The sequence below is a fragment of the Procambarus clarkii genome, chromosome 58 (genome assembly GCF_040958095.1).
Source record: "Procambarus clarkii isolate CNS0578487 chromosome 58, FALCON_Pclarkii_2.0, whole genome shotgun sequence".
Taxonomy (NCBI): Eukaryota; Metazoa; Arthropoda; class Malacostraca; order Decapoda; family Cambaridae; genus Procambarus; species Procambarus clarkii.
The window spans coordinates 27453653-27478652 of NC_091207.1; positions in this window are offsets into that span (position 1 = coordinate 27453653).

Sequence of the window (25000 nt, forward strand, 5' to 3'; positions counted from 1 at the left end):
TTAGCCTGACTGGCATTTATATTAGCCTGACTTGCATTTATATTAACCTGACTGGCAATTATATTAGCCTGATTGGCATTTATATTAGCTTTAAGGCTCTTGATGGATGGTGCAAAATTTGTTAGAATTTAGCAATACTGTATTTTAATGTTTTCTCGGGGGAGCCCCTTCGGTTCTCTGGAGCTATCCGGGCTGATATGAATGTATTAGACCCTGGCAGCAGTCAAAAGGGAATGGAGTTCTAGTAAATAGTAAATATGTGCAGCATATGTGTACACAAGTGTCATGCACGTAACACAGCGTCTTCGGACAGTACGGATGTTTTACTGCCATAATATAGTGTACGTGTTCATTATACATAGGATTAGCACGTAAAAACAAATAAAATGTATTTGGAACTGTGCACAAAAAATGAACAAAAATATATTCGCGGCAACTTGCGGGCTCCGCCCCGGGCGTCCTATTAAGCTTAAAGTATAAATTGCATTGAAAGAAAAAAAAAGATAAAAAAAAGGGAGGAACATGATAGAAAATAGCCAATATATAAGTTGGTAAACAAACAGCATTGTTTAAAAATAGTAAGACATGGGTTGACATTTAGGGGTAAGGTAGGTCACATGGAGTTAATTAGGTAGTACTTAGTTTTCATCAACTGGTTGAGAGAGGTACAACCTTTGACATGATTGGGAAGGTCATTCCACATTCTGGAACCCTTGATTTGTAGAGCATTTCTAGTTTGATTAAGTCGTACTCTTGAAATATCAAATAGGTATTTGTTTCTGGTGTGGTGCCCATGGGTTCTGTTACAACCTTCTAAGAAGCTTTTAAGGTCAGGATTGACATTACAGTTCAGAGTTTTAAATATATAGAGTACACGTGAGAGGATGTGCAGTGACTAAAATATCTAACATATTCACAGATTTGAGTAAGGGTACCAAGTGATGTCTGGGGCCAGAGTTAGATATTGATCTAATAGCAGCTTTGTGTTGGGTAGATAGAGGAAATAAATGATTTTGGGTAGTAGAAACCCAAGCACAAATACCGTAGTTGAGATGAGAATACATGAGAGAGTAATAGAGCGTCACCAAGGCAGAGCAAGGTACATAATATCTGATCTAAGAAAGAATTCCAACAGTTTTAGAAACTTTTTTTGCTATATTTAGATTGTGTCTCTGGAAATTCAGCTTGTTATCGATGAGGACATGAAGGAATTTACCATCAACTTTACTACTGATTTGTATATTGTTTATTCTTAATTTCATTTGAGGATTTATTACCAAACAAAATATAGAAAGTATTGTCAAAGTTAACATTGACAAAACTAACTGCTAACAATGTTTGTTAGCAGTTAGCCAAAGATGACTTTATTTAGTTCAGTATTCACAGTGTCATTTACAGCAAGAGGGTCAGGACTGGAGAAAATTAAAGTTGTGTCATCAGCAAATAAGATTGGTTTGAGGTGTTCAAAGGCATTTGGAAGGTCATTAATGTTTTTATTTATTAATTTATTTAGTCATATATTTATATACAAGAAGGTACATTGGGTTTGTGAGAATACATAGCATAGTATTTACAATCTTGTAAAGCCACTAGTACGCGCAGCGTTTCGGGCAGGTCCTTAATCTAACAGATAATTTTAAGTACGTAAATTCTAGCAAAATTAATAAAATGATAACAGATACATTGCAAGAAAAAAAATGAGAGAGAATAGTAAGTATATTAAAGCACATTTGTATATTAAAGCTCTGATTGATTACAGTGACGGCTTGATTGGTAATTTAAACAAGATTAATAGACACCGTACAGCAGATTGATAGCACATATAAGAAGACAGCAATGATCACAATTAAATTAAGTACATAAAGTACATAATTTTTTTTTAATTATTAAAAAATTAATTATTTAAATAATTATTTAAAAAAATATTAATTTTTTAATAAATTTAATTAAGTACATAAAGATTGGGAGATTGGGTAGCAAAAGATACAGTGCAATTTTAAAGCAAAAGGTAAAAAACTGTGAGGATGAAATTAGGTACATTTTAGTTTTGTATTTGAATGATGCAAAAGTTGGACAGCTTTTCAATTCATTAGGGAGTGAGTTCCATAGACTGGGTCCCTTTATTTGCATAATGTAGACGAGAAAGAGGAGAGGGCCAAGTATGCTGCCCTGTAGAACACCCATGTTTATGGGTAGTGTAGGAGAAATATAATTATTCTCAAAAACATACTGGAGCCTGTCACAAAGGTAAGACTGAAGGTATTGCAGGGAGTGACCTCTGACTCCATAATGATGTAATTCAAGAAGGTATCAATGCTAAGTACGCTCTTAACCCTTACACTGCTATAGCCTGGGCTGTAAATGGTGGGTATAAGCTGGGGCTGGGCGAAAATATATTTGAATTATGTGAAAATTAATATTAAATGTTAAATAAATCCCCAATTTATTGGCTTCAGCTTCATGAAAGTTTCATCCCACGTTTTTTGGTAAGGAGAACAGCTCCTATTGACTGGAATTGAGGGATAATGCAGTGATAAATAGATGCAAGCACCTGTCCGAGACACAAAGAAGAAGAAGAAGAATAGTTAGAAGTCCCCACAAAATGGATATGCAGCTGGTGCCTTTATAGCATTGCTGAGTAATACTTATTAATAACACAAATAATAGTGAGTAAGTATTTTATTATGCTCTATTTTTTTATATATCATACGAATACATTGCCCAATGGTAATACCTGTGACTTTCAACCATGTCCACAATATTTTTTTTAGGGGAGATTTTTTTGTATTTTTTTGTTTTTCTTCTTTGTTTATTTTCTGATTGTTTTGTAACTTCTTCATCTTGGAGAATGCATACCCGTCCCTAACTCTGTTATGATAGAATTAAATTAGTCAATAAATAAATCAGTCATAACTGGCAGAACTTGGAACTTTGAATTTTTTTTGGCCGATTTTTTTTCACAGATATCAAACTCTATTTTCCTTGTTTCTTTATATTGTTTTGATGATTAGGGACCAGATTAGGGCTTTTTACTTATATAAAATACACCCAAAATATATCCCCTAAATCATTATAATTATTATAATTATCCCTAAACCTTGTTTTTTGGGAGGGTTATTTTTCTTGACTTTATTCCAACAAATATTGACCTACAACTTTCACATATTCGAGTACGAATGCCAAACAATGCTTATTAAAACATACAAGTAAATTAATGAATTAGAACTACCTTAAACATTGTCGATAAATTCAACTTCAATTATCTCTGAAACTAGAGTTTCAAAACTGCGTCAGCTTAAAAAAATCCAGTTTCTGACCGATTCTCAATATTTTTACCTACAGTAAGCGCCGCTATCTGTTCTACAATACTATTAGAATAGATTTTTCATAAACTCTAAACGTTTTGAGTTATAAATTTTGTCTGAATTTGGTGCATATTTCAAATGCCATTTTGACGATTTTTTTTTACAGTAAACTAAACTGAAAAATCTATATTTTAGATCTTTTAAAATGAAAATTATATAATATTCTGAGAGCATAATAACACTAATTGAACAATTAGTAATATTTATTATTTTTGCAACTGATCTGAAAATCTGAACTTTTCAATAATAAAATTTATAATTATTTTAAACTAGCTGTACCTGGCCACATGTTGCTGTAGCTCAGCAATGCATGTGCGTTGCTGAGCCACAGCAACCTTTCCCCATCCCCCAGTCCTCCCCACCTCATCATCCTTGCCAACCATTCCCAACTCCTCTGTCCCCTCGTCCTCCCAACCCTCCCCCACTCCACCGTCCCCTCGTCCTTCCCACCATTCTCCACTCCACCATCCCCTCGTCCTCCCTACCATTCTCCCACTCCCTCATCCACACGTCCTTCATACCATTGCTTCTCTGCTCTGTGCCCTCTTCCTCCCCTTACTCCCCTGTCTCCTTTTCCTCCCCACCATTCTCCATTCTCCCCTGTCCCCTCGTCCCCACCATCCCCCACTCCGGTCCCCTCGTCCTCCCCACCATTCCTCACTCTTTTGTTTGATGCATTCCCAAATCATCTGGTATTCCCTTCAGAAAATTGGGAACATCAAATGATCTGATTTTCCCATCACTGAAAATAATAAAAACAGTTAAAAAGCAAATTAAAAACAATGAAAAACTATACTCATAAAATGAGCGGTATGATAAACAACACAGCTCAATTCCACAGCAATGTCACACAAAATAATGAAATCAAAATGAAAACATATCGAAATTGATGAAATTTCAATTTATCAATGCAATCGGAAACACTGAAATGGAATCGTAACATATTTAGTATCTGGTTGATTATGGTTGATCTGGTTGATAGGGTTCTGGGAGTTCTTCTACTCCCCAAGGCCAAGCTTGACTTGTGAGAGTTTGGTCAACTAGGCTGTTGCTCGGAGCAGCCTGCAGTCTCGCATAACCCACCACTGCCCGGTTGGTCCAGCACTCCTTGGAGGAAACAATCTAGTTTCCTCTTGAAGATGTCCACGGTTGTTCCGGCAATTTTCCTTATGCTCGCTGGGAGGACGTTGAACAACCGTGGACCTCTGATGTTTATACAGTGTTCTCTGATTGTGCCTATGGCACCCCTGTTCTTCACTGGTTCTATTCTGCATTTTCTTCCATATCGTTCACTCCAGTACGTTGTTATTTTACTGTGTATAATTGGTACTTGGCCCTCCAGTATCTTCCACGTGTATATTCATCATTTACGATCATTGTAAAGAAGGAAAGGCAGGAAAAAGATATGAAATAAAGTGTGACCAACAACTACTGGCCTTCTTTAGTGATTGTGGTATATCTGAAAACCTGAACCCGACTAATGCCAATACTGAACATAACTCTTTTGAGTGTCTGAGCCTAACCTAACTTCATCTAACCTTGTCCAAGGTGCTGTCTCTGCCTTACCGTTTAACTAATGTTCTCTCATTCATATAAGTTCCTAAGTAATCAGTCAAGTCTCCATGCACTTATGCAAGCATCTACCTTAGTATCATTGTAAGATTTTACTCTTAAATCCAATCTTACCCTATTCTTTTTAAATTTTAAATTTAATTGTACTGATTTATGTCATTTATTGAAATTAATTATTGACCTCATTTTGTTTTCTTAAGTTCATACATTAGCTTAGTTTTGAATTATAGGTTCAAAACTGAGTTAAATAAAATTAATTATCTTTAAGATTATTGTACTTTACAATTATAATTTGTCTCAATATTTTTTGTTATATAATAATCTTGACAGTCTCTACTGATTTTTTGTTTTCTCCACCAAACTTGTGTATCCTTCATGGCTATCTAGTGATCTTTATTCTACTTCTAATTGTTTAAATTTTTTGTGTACTTGCATTTATTGTGTTTCACTATAATAGTTCTCTAATTACAGCAGATTTAGTATTTATGCAAGCATCTACCTTAGTGCCATAGTAAAATTTTGCTCATAAATATAATCTTGCCCTGTGATTTTTTTTAATTTTAAATTTAATTGTAATTTGATTTATATATCGTTTATTGTAATTAATTATTGAGCTCATTCTGTTTTCTTAAGTTCATACTAATTATAGGTTCACAACTAAGCTATATAAAATAATTTATCTTTAAGATTATTTTTACTTTACGATTATTATCTGTCTCATTATTTTTTTGCTATATATTATTCCTGTCAGTCTACTGATTTTTTGTCTTCTCTCTTAACCTAACTTCTGTATCCTTCCTGGCTATCTACGGTGATCTTTACTCTACTTCAAATTGTTTCCATTTTTTGTGTACTTACATTTATTGTTGTGTTTTGCTATAATTACTTTCTATTTACAGCAGATTTAGTATTTAACTGTTCCTGTAATTGCTTGTCTTATTGTATCGTGACATTATTGCATCTATATGCATACTGATATTGATCCTGATCGAAATCTTCTGTCTCATATCCACACAAATCAGCACATTGATCATCATTATTGCAGGTATTACACAGCAAATCTTGCAAAAAAAAACTCCTAAATAGCACCTGCTTATCAGTTTACAATCAAAATGTCAGATCACTTGGTAAACATTTTGATGATATAAATGTACTACTCACAGCACTAGGTACTGAATTATCATTCATCATTTTAACGGAAACTTGGCTAAGTAAAGACAGTTCCCAACTCTACAACTTAACCTGTTAGATTACCTGATTGGACCTGCCCGAAACGCTGCGTGTACTAGTGGCTTTACAAGATTGTATATATAATGCTATGTATTCTCACAAACCCAATGTACCTTCTTGTATATAAATAAATATAATAAATAAATAAAATAAAATAAATATTATTTGATATCTCTCTCGTCTTCTTTCTAGTGAGTACATTTGGAGAGCTTTGAGACGATCCCAATAATTTAGGTGCTCTATTGCGTCTTTGCGTGCCGTATATGTTCTCTGTATTCCCTCTATTTCAGTAATCTCTCCTGCTCTGAAGGGGGAAGTGAGTACTGAGCAGTACTCAAGATGGGACAATACAAGTGACTTGAAAAGCACAACCATTGTGATGGCATCCCTGGATTTCAAAGTTCTCGTAATCCATCCGATAATTTTTCTAGCTGACGCAATATTTGCTGGTTATGCTCCCTAAACGTTAGGTCGTCAGACATCATTATTCTCAAATCCTTTACATTCTGTTTTCTTACTATGAGCACATTTGATTGTTTTGTACCCTGTATTATGTTTAAGGTCCTCATTTTTACCGTACCTGAGTACCTGGAATTTATCACTGTTAAACATCATGTTATTTTCTGATGCCCAATCGAAAACTTTATTAATATCAGCTTGAATTTTTTCAATGTCTTCAGCCGAGGTAATTTTCATACTGATTTTTGTGTCATCTGCAAAGGATGATACGAAGCTGTGTCTTGTATGTTTGTCTATATCTGATATGAGAATAAGGAAAAGCAGTGGTGCAAGGACTGTACCCTGAGCCGGGGAGAGAGCCGGTCGGCCGAGCGGACAGCACACTCGACTTGTGATCCTGTGGTCCTGGGTTCGATCCCAGGCGCCGGCGAGAAACAATGGGCAGAGTTTCTTTCACCCTATGCCCCTGTTACCTAGCAGTAAAATAGGTACCTGGGTGTTAGTCAGCTGTCACGGGCTGCTTCCTGGTGGTGGAGGCCTGGTCGAGGACCGGGCCGCGGGGACACTAAAAGCCCCGAAATCATCTCAAGATAACCTCAAGATAACCTGAAGTACAGAGCTTTTAACTGCGCTTGGGCTCGATTTTATATGGTTGACTGTTACTCACTGAGTCCTGTTTGACAGAAAACTGAGTATCCAGCGTCCTACTTTACCGGTTATTCCCATTGACTTCATTTTGTGTGCTATCACTCCATGGTCACATTTATCAAAAGCCTTTGCGAAGTCCGTGTATATCACATCAGCATTCTGTTTTTCTTCTAATGCCTCAGTGACTTTGTCGTAGTGATCAAGTAGCTGTGCGAGACACGATCTTCCCGCTCGAAATCCATGTTGGCCTGGGTTGTGAAGGTCATTGGTCTCCATGAAAGTTGTGACCTGACTCCTAATCACTCTCTCAAATACTTTTATTATGTGCGATGTTAGTGCAACTGGTCTACAATTCTTTGCCAATGCTTTGCTCTTTCCCTTGTGTAGAGGGGCTATGTCTGCTACTTTAAGTGCATCTGGTATCTCTCCCGTGTCCAAGCCCTTCCTCCACACTATACTGAGTGCCTGTGCTACCGGCATTTTGCATTTCTTTATAAATATTGAATTCCATGAATCTGGATCCGGGGCCGAGTGCATGGGCATGTTTTCAATTTCTCTTTCAAAGTCTAGTACGCTCGTGTTGATATCAGTCATATTTACAGGGGTTTGGATATCCCGCATAAAGAAATTGTCTGGATCTTCCACTTTCATGTCGTTTATTGGAGTACTAAACATGTCCTCATACTGTTTTTTTAGTATTTCACTATTTTCTTTGTCATCCTCCGTGTATGAACTTTCACTTGTACGAATAGGTCCAATACTGGTACTGGTTTATGCTTTTGATTTCGCATATGTGAAGAAGTATTTTGGATTTTTCTTCATTTCCTGAATTGCTTTCTGTTCTAGCTGCCTTTCTTCAGTTTGATACGAGTGTTTCAATTTCTGCTCGATTTCTTCAATCTCCCTAATTAAATTATTCCTTCTTTGATGGGAAAGTCGTGTCTGCTTAAGCATTTCTGTTATTTTTTCCTTCTTTTATAGTGTCGTCTGCGTTCTCTTTCTACGTTGGATCTCTTCGTGGCTTTCCTCAAAGGAACATGTTTCAGACAGACTTGATACGCTTCCGTAGTCAGTTTTTCTATTCCTTCTGTAGGACTTGTATTACTTAGAACAGTTTCTCATGGAATGTTTGTAAGTTCCCTGTTTATTTTCTTCCAGTCTATCCTTTTATTATTAAAATTGAATTTACTGAATAACTCCTCTCGCTTGATCAACGTTTTAGGCCTATTCTGAGTATTGATGGTCGTTTGCACTTCAATGAGCTTGTGATCTAGGTATGTGGTATCTGATATCGTAATGTCCCTGATAATGTCTTCATTGTTCGTAAAGACCAGGACCTAGATTCAGGAAGCTCTGTGTATTTCTTCGTAAGTGGGTTTGCTACGAAGGTTCCTAAGTGCGCCCTAAGAAGATGCTTAGGTGCGATTCAATAAGGTATACTTAGAAAGAAAATTGTTGGTTCACCTGCGTGCCGATAGAGGTCACTACTGTGTTTCGTTTGGCCAGTCAGAGAGCAGCAACATTCTTCATATTGAAGATTTAGCGCTGGCTTATCGGAGCTCTACTGCCTCCTATTTACGTCGAATTTTCTTATAAAATTAGTATATTTCGAAGTAAAACAATGTTTTTTCAACTTCTACAGCCAGCACCGACATTGTAGTAAACAAATATGTTACATTTGTTGTTTACCTACGTAATTCTAAGAGATACTGTGTAGCTGTCCTTGTTGCTCGGAAGATGCACTGACAATTATTGTACCTGTATATATTTACTGAATTTACCCAAGGGCCACTAACTATCTAGTGACCTCGAAGAGGACAGAAAGCCGGCGGCTTGTTAAAGGGCCCGCCAATTGTCTTAATGATATTGTTTAGCTGGAATTTGGCATTTACGGCTTCAGCGGGTAGGCGGTTCCATGGGTTTATAGCCCTCTTGGTGGAAAAAAAACATCTGTTTTCAGTCCTACTTGAGAGAACATACTCTCCAACACTATATCTGTGATTGTCCTGTTATCAGTGACTTCATACCAAATGGTATGAGGTATTTTGAGCTCTGTAATTACTTCATACACTCAGGAATATTGGAAGATATTCTTGTGCTGCACCCAGATTTTGCCAGTGGAGGCTAATAGATCAGCATTAAGTATTTTGTTCTCTCCTAATTCCATGTATGACTGGCCATCCTGTGAGGTGAGGTTGTTGGGTGAGCTTGTAGCTGGTTTTTGATCTACACTGTGTGGTCCTTCATACAGAATAGGGAAGCAGCACATTGCTGTGTATACCTAAACATGTTTAAAAATACATTGTTTGAGAGGAGTTTTGTAGAAACTGGTAAGAGTAATTATAATATAATGTTTCCATGATTCAGTGCTTACCTCTTGTGAAAATTGCTTAGAGTTGTTTAGTCAGAGTTGATTTGCTTTTTGTATTGAGGCTGGTATTTTCTAAATTGATTCCATGTACAGTATGTCTAACCATCCTGTGAGATGGGAGTATTAGATAAACTTATAGCTAGTTTTTTATCTACACTGTGTAATATTCCATATAGAATAGGGTAGCAGCACATTGCTGTGTATACCTAATCTTCTTAATAAAAAAAATCAGTAATAAAGATTTTAAATTATAGTTTGTATTATTACAAATACAGTACTTTATTATCCTTATTAAATCATGTTGACCATGGATCATTAAGATCTCATGTTGATATGTAATACAAGTCATATTTCTTTTGAACTGCTAATCCATGCTAATCATTCATTAAATTGTGCATTGTCTCAATTTTTCACTTCCTTGGATATACTGTACAGTACAAAAAGATAGGATAAAAATAAACCAGTAATATTTCTTTCATTATATTTTTCATTTAAATAACTGCATCAATATTTTTACAGCTGACAGGATTTGTTTTCCCATACAGGTGCATTATTTGTTAAAACAAATTGGGTTTATTGTTACACACAATGGTGCTTCATAGCCTTCCCAGCTTGGTGCCTTCTTTTAATACTTACTGATTAAAAAATAAATAATAAATACATTTTATTCAGGAAAAGTACATACAGTTGATTTACAAACTTAATGTTGGATTTATAGGCAGAGCTAGTACATACAATACCTAAAGCCACTAATACTCATAGCATTTCAGGCAAGGTGTGGGGGAAAAAAAAAGACTAAAACGTAATAGTAATCGGGATTAGGTATAAATTGTGTTGAAAGAAGGAATAAAAAATACAAAAAGGGGGTTAACATAGCATAAATCAGCAATTGCACATGTTGGTGAACAGCGTTGTTTAAAAAATAGCAAGACATGGGTTGACATTTAGGAGGTAAGTTAGGTTACATGGAGTTAATTAGGCAGTACTTGGTTTAACTCTTAAACTGGTTGAGAGAGGTACAGCCTTTGACATGATTCGGGAGGTCATTCCACATTCTGGGTCCCTTGATTTGTAGAGCACTTCTAGTTTGGTTACACACAGCCAAATTGAGTAACAGGAAGAGGTCTTGGACACAAATTTGTTCCATGCTAAATGTAGAGGAATCAGCTGATTATTCCTCAAATAAAATAAGTTGCCTCAGCTTATAAGGTAAATAAAATAAGCATTTCTCAAATAAGTAGCTGCCTCACCTCACTGCCTTACTGCTACATAGCCTTCCCGGCATGGTGCCTTCTTTTGATAATTACTTGTTCCACACCCAAATTGTATAACAGGAAGAGGTCTTGGACCCCTACTTCCCTCTCTCTTTTTTAATAATCTATATAGTCATAATTATAGCTTTAAGTATTCAATGAATAAAGTTTTTGACATTTTTACCCTTTTCCTTACCTAACATCATTTGTGCAGCATATTTTTATTTTATGTCTCACCCATATTTAATTTCAAAATAAAACCAAACTAAATAAATTAGAAATGGGTATGTATAGCTAAATTATACCCTTACTACTAGGTGAACAGGGGCATTTGGTGATAGTAAATGATGCCATCAGGCAGGGCTCATCACCTTCTCTCATATTTCATGTTTACCAGTGTTTATTTACTTAATAACTACTGGTATAATATCTTGCTATTATAAAACTAATTCTACTATCATCAAACACATATTTACTTCAAGTTTCAAGCAGAGAATGCATATATAACTAACACGAAGGATTACTCTTCACTAGATTCACCAGCTATAATATTTTGGTCCAATATCATAAATCGATCCCAGTGTTATGTAGTAGAGAAAAAATGACTTGTATCCAGTTTACGTAAAGCTACGAGTGGTCGAAACCACACTTAAATCCCGGAATGAACTTACGAAGGTTTTTCCACTTAGGGTAGTTAATTGAATACGGACGTAGCCGCCACGAAGGCGCTAAGACGGAAAACGCCCTTAGCTAAGAGGAAAAACCTTCGTAAGTACCTTCCTGAATCCGGCCCCAGATCTAGAATATTTTCATTTCTCGTTGGCTCTGATATCTGCTGGTTGAGTGAAAATTTGTCACAAAATCTAAGTAGTTCTCTAATCTGTTGTTGCATGGTTAGGTCCCGATAGATTTTCTGGTATAATATTATTGTTTTCTGATTAGGGAGAAAAAAAGACACCAACAGTATGGGGGCTTATTTATTAAGTAGTAGAATACAAGTAAATAATTTCTGCAGAACATGTAAATGAGGCGGCTGTAAGTGAGTACTTGACAAATGCATAACATAGACGTGGATAACTCTATGGACACTAAAACAACTTAATATGAACACCCGTAGTAACATTAATAAAGTATGCTTATAGCCAAGTAACAAGAAAATCAAAATCTGCAGAACACCGAATAGCTTATTGTCTAGGAGTAGAAAAAAGGCAAATGTATAACATAATTGAAATAGACACGCAGGACATTTAGAGTAAATATAATGGGAATAAACAACGTAACATTTAATAATGAAGCCTGGCCAAGAGACAAGATAAGACATAATGCTAAACTCTAGTTGAGTTAATACGCAAATTAACCAGTATGTGCGGAATTTACAAAGAGGCTGGGAAATGCCTGATATTAAATTGGAGGAGAAATTAACCCAGGCCGTGCCACCAAGGATTAAGGATATAAGAATTTCCGGACTAAAGGTAGAGCTTACTAGTACCTAGAATGCATGTAAAGTGTGTGCCATTTAACTTTACTTCATACAAGGCAAAGTAAGTAGCTGCAGACAGCGGAACACTTGGGGACCGGCGCTGCACCCCTCCCCCCCCCCCCAAAGACAGTAGGAACGAGTGACGTAAGGCAAGAGCGAAGGTAAGCGGACTGCTGCCAGGTAAGGGAGGAGGACGGGCGTTTCGCGTGAAGCAGTCTTTGGCGGGAACAAGAGTGAGGGCAGGACCCCTGTTCCTTTAACTTTTATATGGCCCCCCTGTACTGCCTGCACAGCGCCTACGGATCGTGCTGCGCAAGTGTCTTTTTTCCATCAGAAATCCCTCCGCTTTCCTGTGTAAAGCAGTGGCCATTTGTTATTCTCCATCTGAGACTAGGCAAGTTGAAGTCAACTAAGGAAGATAATATCAGGTATCGGGTTCTCCAAATTATCAAGGCTTTTCTCTATTTTGTTTATCTGTTCCGTGAATTCCTCAGCTGTTGCATCTGGCGGTTTGTATATTAGAATAATCACTAAGTTTATTTTCTCTATTTTTAATCCCAGTACCTCTACCACCTCACTTGTAACGTTAAGGAGCTCCGAGCATACAAGGTCTTCCATAATATACAGACTCCCTCCTTCATGTGACCTAATTTTCCTATAACACCTGTATAGGTTATATCCTGGAATCCATATCTCACTGTCCAAGAATTCACCTGCATGGGTTTCTGTGAAAGCTCCAAATACTGCATTTGACTCCGCGAGGAGGCCATTTATGAACTGTACTTTGTTGTTTGTTCTTGTTTTCAGTCCTTGTATGTTGGTAATGATGAATGAGGATACTCTATAAGGGATGGTGGACTGTTGTCCACCCTTTTCGGCAAGCCCAAGTGGTTGCATTATGCTAGGACATATTGAGTTTGTTCTGACCAGTGCTGATTGTTGTAGGGCAGTTGCCTGTCATAGTTGTAGTTCCCTTTCGGTGTGTAATTGTATCTGTAATTCTGGTTTGCAAGTGGGTCTGGCATCCAGTTCCATACACTCTCCATGCTCCTCCTTTTGAATTCTCTTTCGGTTTGGTATAAAAAATTTATCAAGTTTCCTCCAAATTCATTGTCCTGCTTGCCACTCTTTATGTAGCGTTCTGTGCCTTTCACGTGAAAGTATGAGCAGCTGAGGTCATAGCATTTTGTCCTCCAGTGAGGTTTGGCACATGTCAGGATGGAAAAACCTACATATTGATCCATATCGACACTCACCTTTCCTAAGCATCTCTAAACATTTTTAGGGATGTTGGTAACTGCATTCTAATTCTTTCTTATTACCAGCATATCTATGTCTGCATATGCCCTTTGCATAAAATTTGCATAAGTCTGTTCTTCTGGTCTGCCTCGCTCTATCGGGGACCGTTGTAGTGTCTGTACCTATCGAGCTGTCAGTGCTGTCTGTTACACTTTCTAGTTTACTGTTATCTGTATCCGGGCATACTGAGTCAGAATATACAACTTCCCGAGTTTCTGCTTCAGTTTCATCCCGAGTATAGCGAGTTGCTCTTATGTGCAACAGATGGCGCTGTTTTTCAAACAAAGCATAGTTTTGCCTGACACAGGTGTGGCATCTATACTTATACTCATGAAAGGAACAGTATGGTAAACAACACAGCTTAATTCCAAGGCAATATCACACAAAATAATGAAATCAAAATGAAAATAAATCAAAATCTATGAAAATTCAATCTATGAAAATTTATCAATGTAATCAAAAACATTGAAATGAAATCGTAATATATTTAGTATAGCATGTGTTGCTCTTGCAAGCAACAGATGGCGCTGTTTAAAAAAAAACATGTTTTTTACCTGTCACAGGTGTTGCATCTATATAGTAGGCATATAAAAAAAAATGCGCGTATTCGAATGAAACGTCGAGTCAAAATTTCAAAGCAATCGGTGAAGAACTTTCAGAGATTTCTTATATACTTCAATGATCTGCCGAATGTCACTAACATTCTGAAACCTATATTGTTTGTTGATGATACTACCCTCATCTACTCTAACCCCAACCCACATACACTAAATAATGTTGTTAATAATGAACTACAGCTCCCGTAGCAGTAGGAGAATGCTCATCAAACTTGCAAATCCCTCTGTTAAGTTTGACCTCATACAATCGGCTGCTAAGCAAAAAACCAACCACTATATAAATGAGTGCCTTACAAAGCAGCGTGGATCCCTCCTCTTCAGGCTGCGTAAAATTTGCAAACTAAACCCTGGTCTTATCAAGCAATGCTACACTAGGAATGGAACGATCATTGTAAAGAAGGAAAGTGTAGGAAAAAGATATGAAATAAAATGTGTCCAACAACTACTGGCCTTCTTTAGTGATTGTGGTATATCTGAAAACCTGAACCCAACCAATGCCAATACTGAAAATAACTCTTTGAGTGCTCGAGTCTATCCTAACTTAATCTAACCTTGTCCAAGGTGTTGTCTCTGCCTTGCCATTTACCTAATGTTCTCTCATTCATATAAGTTCCTAAGTAATCAGTCAAGTCTCCATGCACTTATGCAAGCATCTACCTCAGTACTATAATTGTAAAATTTTACTCTTAAATCTAATTTTACCCTATTCTTTTTTAATTTTAAATATAATTGTACTGATTTATATCATTTATTGAAATTAATTATTGATCTCATTTTGTTTTCTTAATTAGGTTCGTACTAATTATAGGTTAAAAACTAAGATAAATAAAATTAATCATCTTTAAGATTATTTTACTTTACAATTATCGTTTGTCTAATTTTTTTTTTTATATATTCATCATGACAGTCTCTACTGATTTTTTGTTTTCTCCACCAAACTTGTGTATCCTTCATCGCTATCTAGTGTTCTTTATTCCACTTCCAATTGTTTCAATTTTTTGTATACTTGCATTTATTGTTAGGTTTTGCTATAATAATTCTCTAATTATAGCAGACTTAGTATTTATGTAAGCATCTACCTCAGTGTCTTATTAAAATCTTGCTCATATATATAATCTTACCCTGCTATTTTTTTTTAATTTTTAAATTTAATTGTAATTATATTTATACATAATTTATTGTAATTAATTATTGAGCTCATTTTGTTTTCTTAAGTTCATACTAATTATAGGTTCACAACTAAGCTAGATTAAATAATTTATTTTTAAGATTATTTTTACTTTACGATTATTATTTTTCTCATTATTTTTTTGCTATGTATTCTTCTTGTCAGTCTACTGATTTTTTCTTTTTCTTAACCTAACTTCTGTATCCTTCCTGGTTATCTATGGTGATCTTTACTTTAAATTCTTTCGATTTTTTGTGTACTTTCATTTATTGTTGTGTTTTGCTACAATTACTTTCTATTTACATCAGATTTAGTATTTAACTTGTTCCTGTAATTGCTTATCTTATTGTATCGTGACATTATTGCATCTATATGCATACTGATATTGATCCTGATTGAAATCTTCTGTCTCATATCCACACAAATCAGCACATTGATCATCATTATTGCAGGTATTTCCGAGCAAATCTTGCAAAAAAACAAACTCCTAAATAGCACCTTCTTATCAGTTTACAACCAAAATGTTAGGTCACTTGGTAAACATTTTGATGATATAAATGCACTACTCACAGCACTAGGTACTAAATTATCATTCATCGTTTTAACAGAAACTTGGCTAAGTAAAGACTATACCCAACTCCACAACTTCGCTGGTTATAAAGCCATTCATAACTGCAGGCCTAATAAAAAAGGTGGCACAGCAATATATTACAAAGATACCTTCATCTGCAATAGTGTCATTAGTGATAGAGACGACTATTGTGAATATACCTTTGTCAAGTTCTCCAGTAAATCCCTTAAATCCTTCCTAACTATCGGTGCCATCTATAGATTTCCTAATACCAACATAGCATCATTCTCAGACAACGTAAGGAATCTTATCATAAATAACAATCTCAACAAAAATCACATCATTCTAGGAGGTGATTTCAATATTGACCTGGGTCTTCAAAATAACCCTCAAGTTGACTATTTCCGTAACAGCATGCACTCCTGTATGCTAATCACCACAATCACCAAGCCCACCCGAATCACTCAAACATCTGCCACTACCTTGGATCACTTATGGACTAATATAACAGTTACCCTACATCTGGGGCAATCTATGATGGAACAACTGACCACTATCCTACCTTCCTCATAGCAAACATGGACACAATACCACCAGAAAGCAAGAAACTCTCATTCAGGCTACACAGTGAATCAGCTTTAGGCAATCTCTCTAATGCACTTCACAATATTAACTGGGAATCTGAATTCAATAATACACAGGATATAAACTCATTAACTAACCTCTTTCTCTCCAATACTCTAAGCCTCTACAACACTCACTGTCCCCTCCTTACCAAACAAGTAACTGACAAAAGAAAAAACAATCCGTGGCTCACAGGTGGTATAATCAAATCAATCAACAAAAACATGAATATGAAAAGAAATTTAGGATTAGTCTAGTTACAGAGGAAATAGTTAAAAGGTTCTGATCAGTGCTTACCAGTATCATAAGAAAAGCTAAACTTTCATATTATGAGACTAGATTCAAAGAAGCAAAAGGCAATATGAAAAGCACATGGAATACCATCTCTAATATCCTAGGAACGAAACAACACTCCCACAACCAGATAACACTCTCTAAGTATGGCTTTACACCTTCAGCTGATTTAGAAATGGCAAATGAATTTAATAGCTTCTTTTCATCGGTTGGTGCTAACATTGCCAGTAAAATCCCACAGACTCAGACACATATCAACACATATCTCTCAGGCTGCTATCCAAACTCTCTTCTTCTTTCACCAGTCAGCCCGACAGATGTTGTGTCCATCATACACTCACTAAAAACCATAGCTGGGAACATCAGTGAAATCCCATCCATTGTACACAAGAGCGCCTCCCAATCCCTTGCGCCACCTATAGCTCTGCTGTTCAACAAATCCCTTGAGTGTCATACCTTCCCTGATATCCTTAAAAAAGCAAGAGTAACGCCAGTTCATAAAGGAGGTAATCTGGCAGACATAACCAATTATAGACCAATATCAAACCTACTCATACTATCAAAAATATTTGAAAAAATTATCTACAAACCGCTCTACTCCTATCTTGTAAAATTTGACATTCTTAGCCCCTGTCAGTTTGGCTTCCGCTCCCAAAAGAGTACCAACGATGCAATTATTAGTCACCTTGATATAATTTACTCAGCCCTGGACAAAAATGAGTTTCCGATTGGACTCTTCATTGACCTGAGAAAGGCCTTTGATACTGTTAATCACAATTACCTCTTACGTAAACTCTATCATTATGGAATCCGAGGCGATGCACTGGACTATATCCAATCCTATCTTAGTGATAGACACTAATGTGTAACCATCAATAATATAACCTCTCCCACTCTACCAATAACCGTTGGATTGCCACAGGGCTGCAACTTGGGACCTCTCCTATTTCTTATATACATCAATGATCTGCCTAATGTCTCTAACATTCTGAAACCTATTTTGTTTGCTGATGATGCTACCCTCATCTACTCTAACCCCAACCCACATGCACTAAAAGATGTTGTTAATAATGAACTAAAATAAGTCCACTTATGGATATCAACCAATAAACTAACACTTAACATAGAAAAGACCTACTACATCTGATTTGGAAGCAAATCTACAAATGCAATTCAGCTTCAGATAGATATTGTAAACATTAACAAAAAAAAATGATGGAAAGTTTCTTGGCCTATTCCTAGACAAGAGACTCAACTTCAGCACCCACATACAATACATAACTAAGAAAGTCTCTAAAACAGTTGGGATACTCTCCAAATTCAGATATTATGTACCTAACTCTGCTCTCATCTCTCTATACTATGCACTAATTACCTATTTTTAATTACCTATTATAATTACTAATTATACTATTACCCTGTCTTAATTATGGTATCTGTGCATGGCGTTCAACCACTGCAAATCACCTCAAGTCCATCATCACCCAGTAAAAATCTGCTATCAGAATAATAACAAATTCTGCATTCAGACAACACTCAGCCCCCTTGTTTAACTCCCTAAACATGCTAAACATAATATCACTCCACAAATTTGCTTGCGTCAATTACATTTACAAAACCCTGTTCTTAAATGCAAATCCTGCTCTGAAACTCTCCCTGGACAGATGTAATAGGACTCATTATCACCACACTAGAAATAAATATCTCTTTGATATCCCCAGAGTCAAACTTAATCTGTGTAAACACTCTATGCAAATAAAGAGACCCAGTCTATGGAACTCACTCCCTAATGAATTGAAAAGCTGTCCAACTTTTGCATCATTCAAAAACAAAACTAAAAAGTACCTAATTTCATCTGCAAAGTTTTTTACCGTTTGCTTTAAAATTGCACTGTATCTATTGCTACCCAATCTCCCAATCTCTATGTACCCAATCCGAACATCTTTACCATTGTGATCATTGCTGTCTTCTTATATGTGCTATCAATCTGTTGTATGGTGTCTGTTAATCTTGTTTAAATTACCAATCAAGTTGTCAATGTAATCAATCAGAGCTTTAATGTACCAATGTGCTTTAATATACTTACTATTCTCTATCATCTAATATTTTTATTGCAATGTATCTGACATCATTTTATTAATTCTGCTAGAATTTACGTACTTAAGTTATCTCTTAGATTAAGGACCTGCCCGAAATGCTGAGCGTACTAGTCGCTTTACAAGATTGTAAATACTATGCTATGTATTCTCTCTAACCCAATGTACCTTCTTGTATATAAATAAATAAATAAAATAAAAATTAAATAAACTAAAAAAAAGTCCACTTACGGATGTCAACCAACAAACTAACACTTAACATAGAAAAGACTTACTGCATCTTATTTGGAAGCAAATCAACAAATGCAATTCAGCTTCAGATAGACAATGTTAACATTAGTGATAATAATGATGGAAAGTTTCTTGGCCTATTCCTAGACAAGAGACTCAACTTCAGCACCCACATACAACACATAACTAAAAGAGTCTCTAAAACAGTTAGTGTACTCTCCAAAATCAGATATTATGTACCTAACTGTGCTCTCATCTCACTATATTATGCACTAATCTATCTCTATCTTAATTATGGTATCTGTGCATGGGGTTCAACCACTGCAAACCACCTCAGGTCCATCATCACCCAGCAAAAATCTGCTGTCAGAATAATAACAAATTCTGCTTTCAGACAACACTCAGCTCCCTTGTTTGACTCCCTAAACATGCTAATAAAATCTCTTGTGTCAACTACATTTACAAAACCCTGTTCTTAAAATGCAAATCCTGCTCTGAAACTCTCGCTGGGCAGATGTAATAGGACCCATTATCACCACACCAGAAATACATATATCTTTGATATCCCCAGAGTCAAACTTAATCTGTGCAAACACTCAATGCAAATAAAGGGACCTAGTCCATGGAACTCACTCCTTAATGAATTGAAAAGCTGTCCAGCTTTTGTGTCATTCAAAAACAAAAATAAAAAGTACCTATTGTAATTTCGTCTTCATAGTTTTCTACCTTATTGCTTTAAAATTGCACTGTTTCTAGTGCTACCCAATCTCCCAATTTTCATGTACCCAATCCAAACAACTTTACCACTGTGATCATTGCTGTCTTCTTATATGTGCCTTCAATTTGCTGTATGGTGCCTATTAATCTTCGTTTAAATTACCAATCAAGCTGTGGAAAAATCCTAGCAGCTTAATTTTTTTTTAATTCTGTAAATACTAAATATTTTTACTTATTTTTTAATTGACTTTAATATGATAATTTTTATCTAATTAATTTTCTTAGTAATAAGTTAGTTATTTAAGCAAGTAAGTAATTAAGTAAGTGAATAATTAAATGAGTGGACTGTATGTACTGATTCAGCTGCCTGAATTTATCTCACATAATTGGGGGACAATTTGCAGCTTAAACCACTCGGAGATGGTTCCTTCATAAACGACAAATTATTTACATAATCTTCAATATGTAAATTATAAATCATACCACATATGGTGGTCTAATCTACTATTATTATAGCAATAATGAATTTATAATTACTAATACTATGTCTACAGTATTGTACAAAAAAAGGGGCTTAGCTTAGGGGCCACTGGTAGAGGTAAATTTAAGCAGAAAAATTACAGTAAAATTGTCAAAAAATGTTTACAGGTCAACAAAAGAGATAAAGATTAGAACAATACACAATAATAACAAAACACTATAATGAACAAGGATTTCAAGGTACATTATGATAAAATATCAGGGTTATACATTGGTTCACTGCAGCACAATATGAGGATCATTTCAAGGAATAATGCAGTAGAATATGCACTCAATATAAAAACCATGATATCAGATGATTTCAAATATTACAATGGTAGAGCAATATGGCTTAGGTACATATATTGAGGGATTCGGTACCACTAGATACAATGCGAGTTAAAGCACTAGGTAGGACACTATGAAGATGAAATTAGGTACTTTTTTTTAATAAAGCAAAAGTTGGGTAGTTTTTCAGTTCATTAGGGAGTGAGTTCCATAGACTAGGTTTCTTTATTTGCATTGAGTGTTTACACAGATTAAGTTTGACTCTGGGGATATCAAAGAGACATTTATGTCTGGCATGGTGAGAATGTGTTCTATTACAACTGTCCAGGAAGAGTTTCAGAACAGGGTTTGCACTTAGGAAAAGGATTTTATAAATGTAATTGACACAAGAGAATGTATGAGTGAATTTATGTTTAGCATGTTTGGGGATTTAAACAGGGGAGCTGTGTGTAGTATGAAAGCAGAGTTTGTTATTGTTCTGATAGCAGATTTTTGCTGGGTGATGATGGGCTTGAGGTAGTTTGCAGAGGTTCAACCCCAAGCACAGATACCATAAGTAAGATAGGGATAGATAAGTGCATAATAAAGTGAGAGGAGAGCAGAGTAGGGTACATAATATCTAATCTTAGAGAGTATACCAACTGTTTTAGAATTTTTTTTAGTTATGTGTTGTAGGTGGGTGCTGAAATTGAGTCTCTTGTCTAAGTATAGGCCAAGGAACTTTCCATCATTTGTATTGCTAATGATAACATTGTCTATCTGAAGCTGAATTGCATTTCCTGATTTGCTTCCAAATAAGATGTAGTAGGTCTTTTTTATGTTTAGTGTGAGTTTGTTGATTGACATCCAGAAGTGGATTTTTTTTAATTCGTCGTTTACTACATTATTTAATACTAGCAGTACCCGGCCACGCGTTGCTGTGGCTCAGCAACGCGCGCGAGGCCGGATTGTCAACAATCCGCAACAACAACTTTCCCTGTCCCCCAGTCCTCCCTACCATTCCTCCCTCACCCGTCTCCTCGGTCTCCCAACCATTCCACACTCCACTGTCCCTTCATCCTCCCCACCATTCCCTCTTCCTTCCCACCATGCCTCACTTCCCTGTTACTTTGTCCTCCCCACCATTCTCCATTCCCCTCATCGCCTCGTCCCCACCATCCCAAACTCTTCCGTCCCCTCGTCCTTCCCCACCATTACCTCCTCCCTCGTCCCCTCGTCCTCCCCACCATCTCTCACTTACGTCCCCTCGTCATCTTTACCATTCCCCACTTCCTCGTCCGATGCCTTCCCAAATGGTCTGATGGGAACGTTCCCATAAAAAATTGGGAACATCAAGTGATCTGATGTTCAGATCACTGATGATAGAAAAGAAAAGAATCACAAATAACAAATTGTAATCAATATAACAGGAGAACCTAAGTACTATAACTAAACCTTTGACAATGTGTCTGTGGTGTCCCGTGGCCCAGATGTAACAGGGATAGTGCATCAGCACACTTAGTCGGCCCAGTAAGTGGTGCATGCTAAGGTTAAAATCTTGCAGAAATAAAGCCCACCTCAAGATCGTTTGTTTTTCAGCTTCATTTTATGGATGAACACTAGGGGGTTATGGTCCGTATACACTTCCACTACATTAGCCATGAGGCACATCTCAATTCTTTCCTGGATGACTGTGGGATAACATCTGAATAACCAGAAAATAAATTATAGTCTCATCTAACTACCAAAGTGTACTATAGCTCTGCTTTTCCTTTCAAAAGTTTTTTTTTTTTTTTTTTTAAATTGTCATCTTTGATATTCTCCTTTTTCTTGTTTTTTAACTCAATTTTATATATACTTTATACTCCCTTGTTCCATTGTACACTGGTCTTGCCTGTGTCCTCTAGTATAAACTTATCATTCTAGTATAAACTTTATCATTCAGTGTGCCTGAGTGTATCTCTATGTAATCTACCTCATTTTCATTTTAGTGTAACTTTAGTAATTAACTATAGTGTAATTATATTATTAAAGTAAGCTATTGTTTTATAGAATTATCAACTGTTATTTGCTATTACTGTCTCATTTCAGTGATCTTCATTTTATATTATTTGTTTCTATTATATATATATTTGTATATTTTCTCTTTTTTTCTCTGTTTACCATAATTATTTTATATTTTTAGCAGATATAGTATTTTACTGTACTGTACTTGCTTTCCTTATTGTACCTTGACTCCATTGCATCCACATGCAAGCTGGTATTGATCTAGAACAAAATCTATTATCTCAAATATACAATAACCAACACACTGATCATCACCACTGAAGGCACTACACAGCACACCAGGCAAAAAATAAGCTCCGAAATAACCTTTGCTTATCAGTTTTCAACCAAAATGTCAGATCACTTGAGAAACATTTTGATGATATAAATGCACTACTCTCAGCGCTAGATACTGAACTATCGTTCATTATATTAACAGAAACCTTGCTAAGTAAAGACCATACCCAACTTTTCAACTTAGCTGGTTATAGAGCCATTCACAACTGTAGGCCTAACAAAAAAGGAGGTGGCACAGCTATATACTACCAACATACCTTCATCTGCAACAGTGTCACTAGTGATAGAGATGACTACTGTGAATATACTTTGCTCAATTTTCAATTAAATCCCTTAAATCCTCCTTGACTATTGGAGCCATCTATAGATTACCCAATACTAACATTGCTGCATTCTCAGATAACTTGATGAATCTTATCATAAACAACAACCTCAACAAATATCACATAGTTCTGGGAGGTGACTTCAATATTGACCTAGGGGCAACAAAATAGCCCTCAAGTCGACTATTTCCTTAACAGCATGAATTCCGGTATGCTCAGCCCCACAGTCACAAGCCTAACCCGATTCACTCAAACATCCGCTTCTACCCTGGATCACTTATGGACCAACATAACAGCTCCCCTTACATTAGGTATAATCACAGATAGAACAACTGACCATTATCCTTGTAGCGAACATGGCCATAACACCACCAACTAACAAGAAAATTACCTTTAGGTTACACAGTGAAGCAGCAATAGGCAATCTCACAAATGCCCTCCACAATATAAACTGGGAATCTGAATTTAATAATACTCAGGATATAAATTTGTTAATTAGCCGCTTCCTTTCCAAATTTTCTAAGCCTTTATAATACTTATTGTCCTCTCCTCACCAAGCAAGTAACTAGCAAAAAATTAAATAATCCATGGATCACTAATGTCATACTCAAAGCAATCGTCAAGAAACATGAATATGAAAAACTTAGGATTGCCCTAGTTGCAAAGGAAGTAGTTAAGAGGTACTCGGCAGTGCTTACCAGTATACAGTACAACCTCGGTTCAACGTACTATATGGGACCACCCCCAGTTCGTTGGAGCGTTGGATTCGTTGCAAGAGGTGACCTTCAAGAGGCGTTTGCGTCAGTGTCTTTTTTTTTCTTGTACACAATAAAAATGCATTGTATCATATTACTTACTGTACCTATATTTTACTACTCTACTAAAAGTACTGTAATTCATGTATTTACCTTATTGTTGGGGTTATGTCCATCTTGAAGTTTTGTGAAGTTGTGAATGCTCTACAGTAAATAGGTACTGCAGTGCATTAAGCCGTTAGCACTGTATTATTAAAAGTGGTTTTGCTGTATGTTGAGTACTACAATACAGTTCTTGAAAACTATTGTACATTAGAATTATTGCAACTTTAATTTTAACACTATGTACACACTTGAATTTAACACTTATTCCAATTGTTCACTTCACACACGATGTTTTTAGATGTTTGCATCAGCTTTGCTGGTGCTCGCTGCTGCTGTGTTGGCTTCAGCTGCTTTTGTGCTGGTGCTGGGTACGGCTGTACTCGTGCTGGGTACGGCTGTGCTGGTGCTGGGTACGGCTGTGCTGGTGCTGGGTACGGCTGTGCTGGTGCTGGGTACGGCTGTGCTGGTGCTGGGTACGGCTGTGCTGGTGCTGGGTACGGCTGTGCTGGTGCTGGGTACGGCTGTGCTGGGTACGGCTGTGCTGGTGCTGGGTACGGCTGTTCTGGTGCTGGGTACAGCTGTGCTGGTGCTGGGTACGGCTGTGCTGGTGCTGGGTACGGCTGTGCTGGTGCTGGGTACGGCTGTGCTGGTGCTGGGTACGGATGTGCTGGTGCTGGGAACGTCAACAGTGCC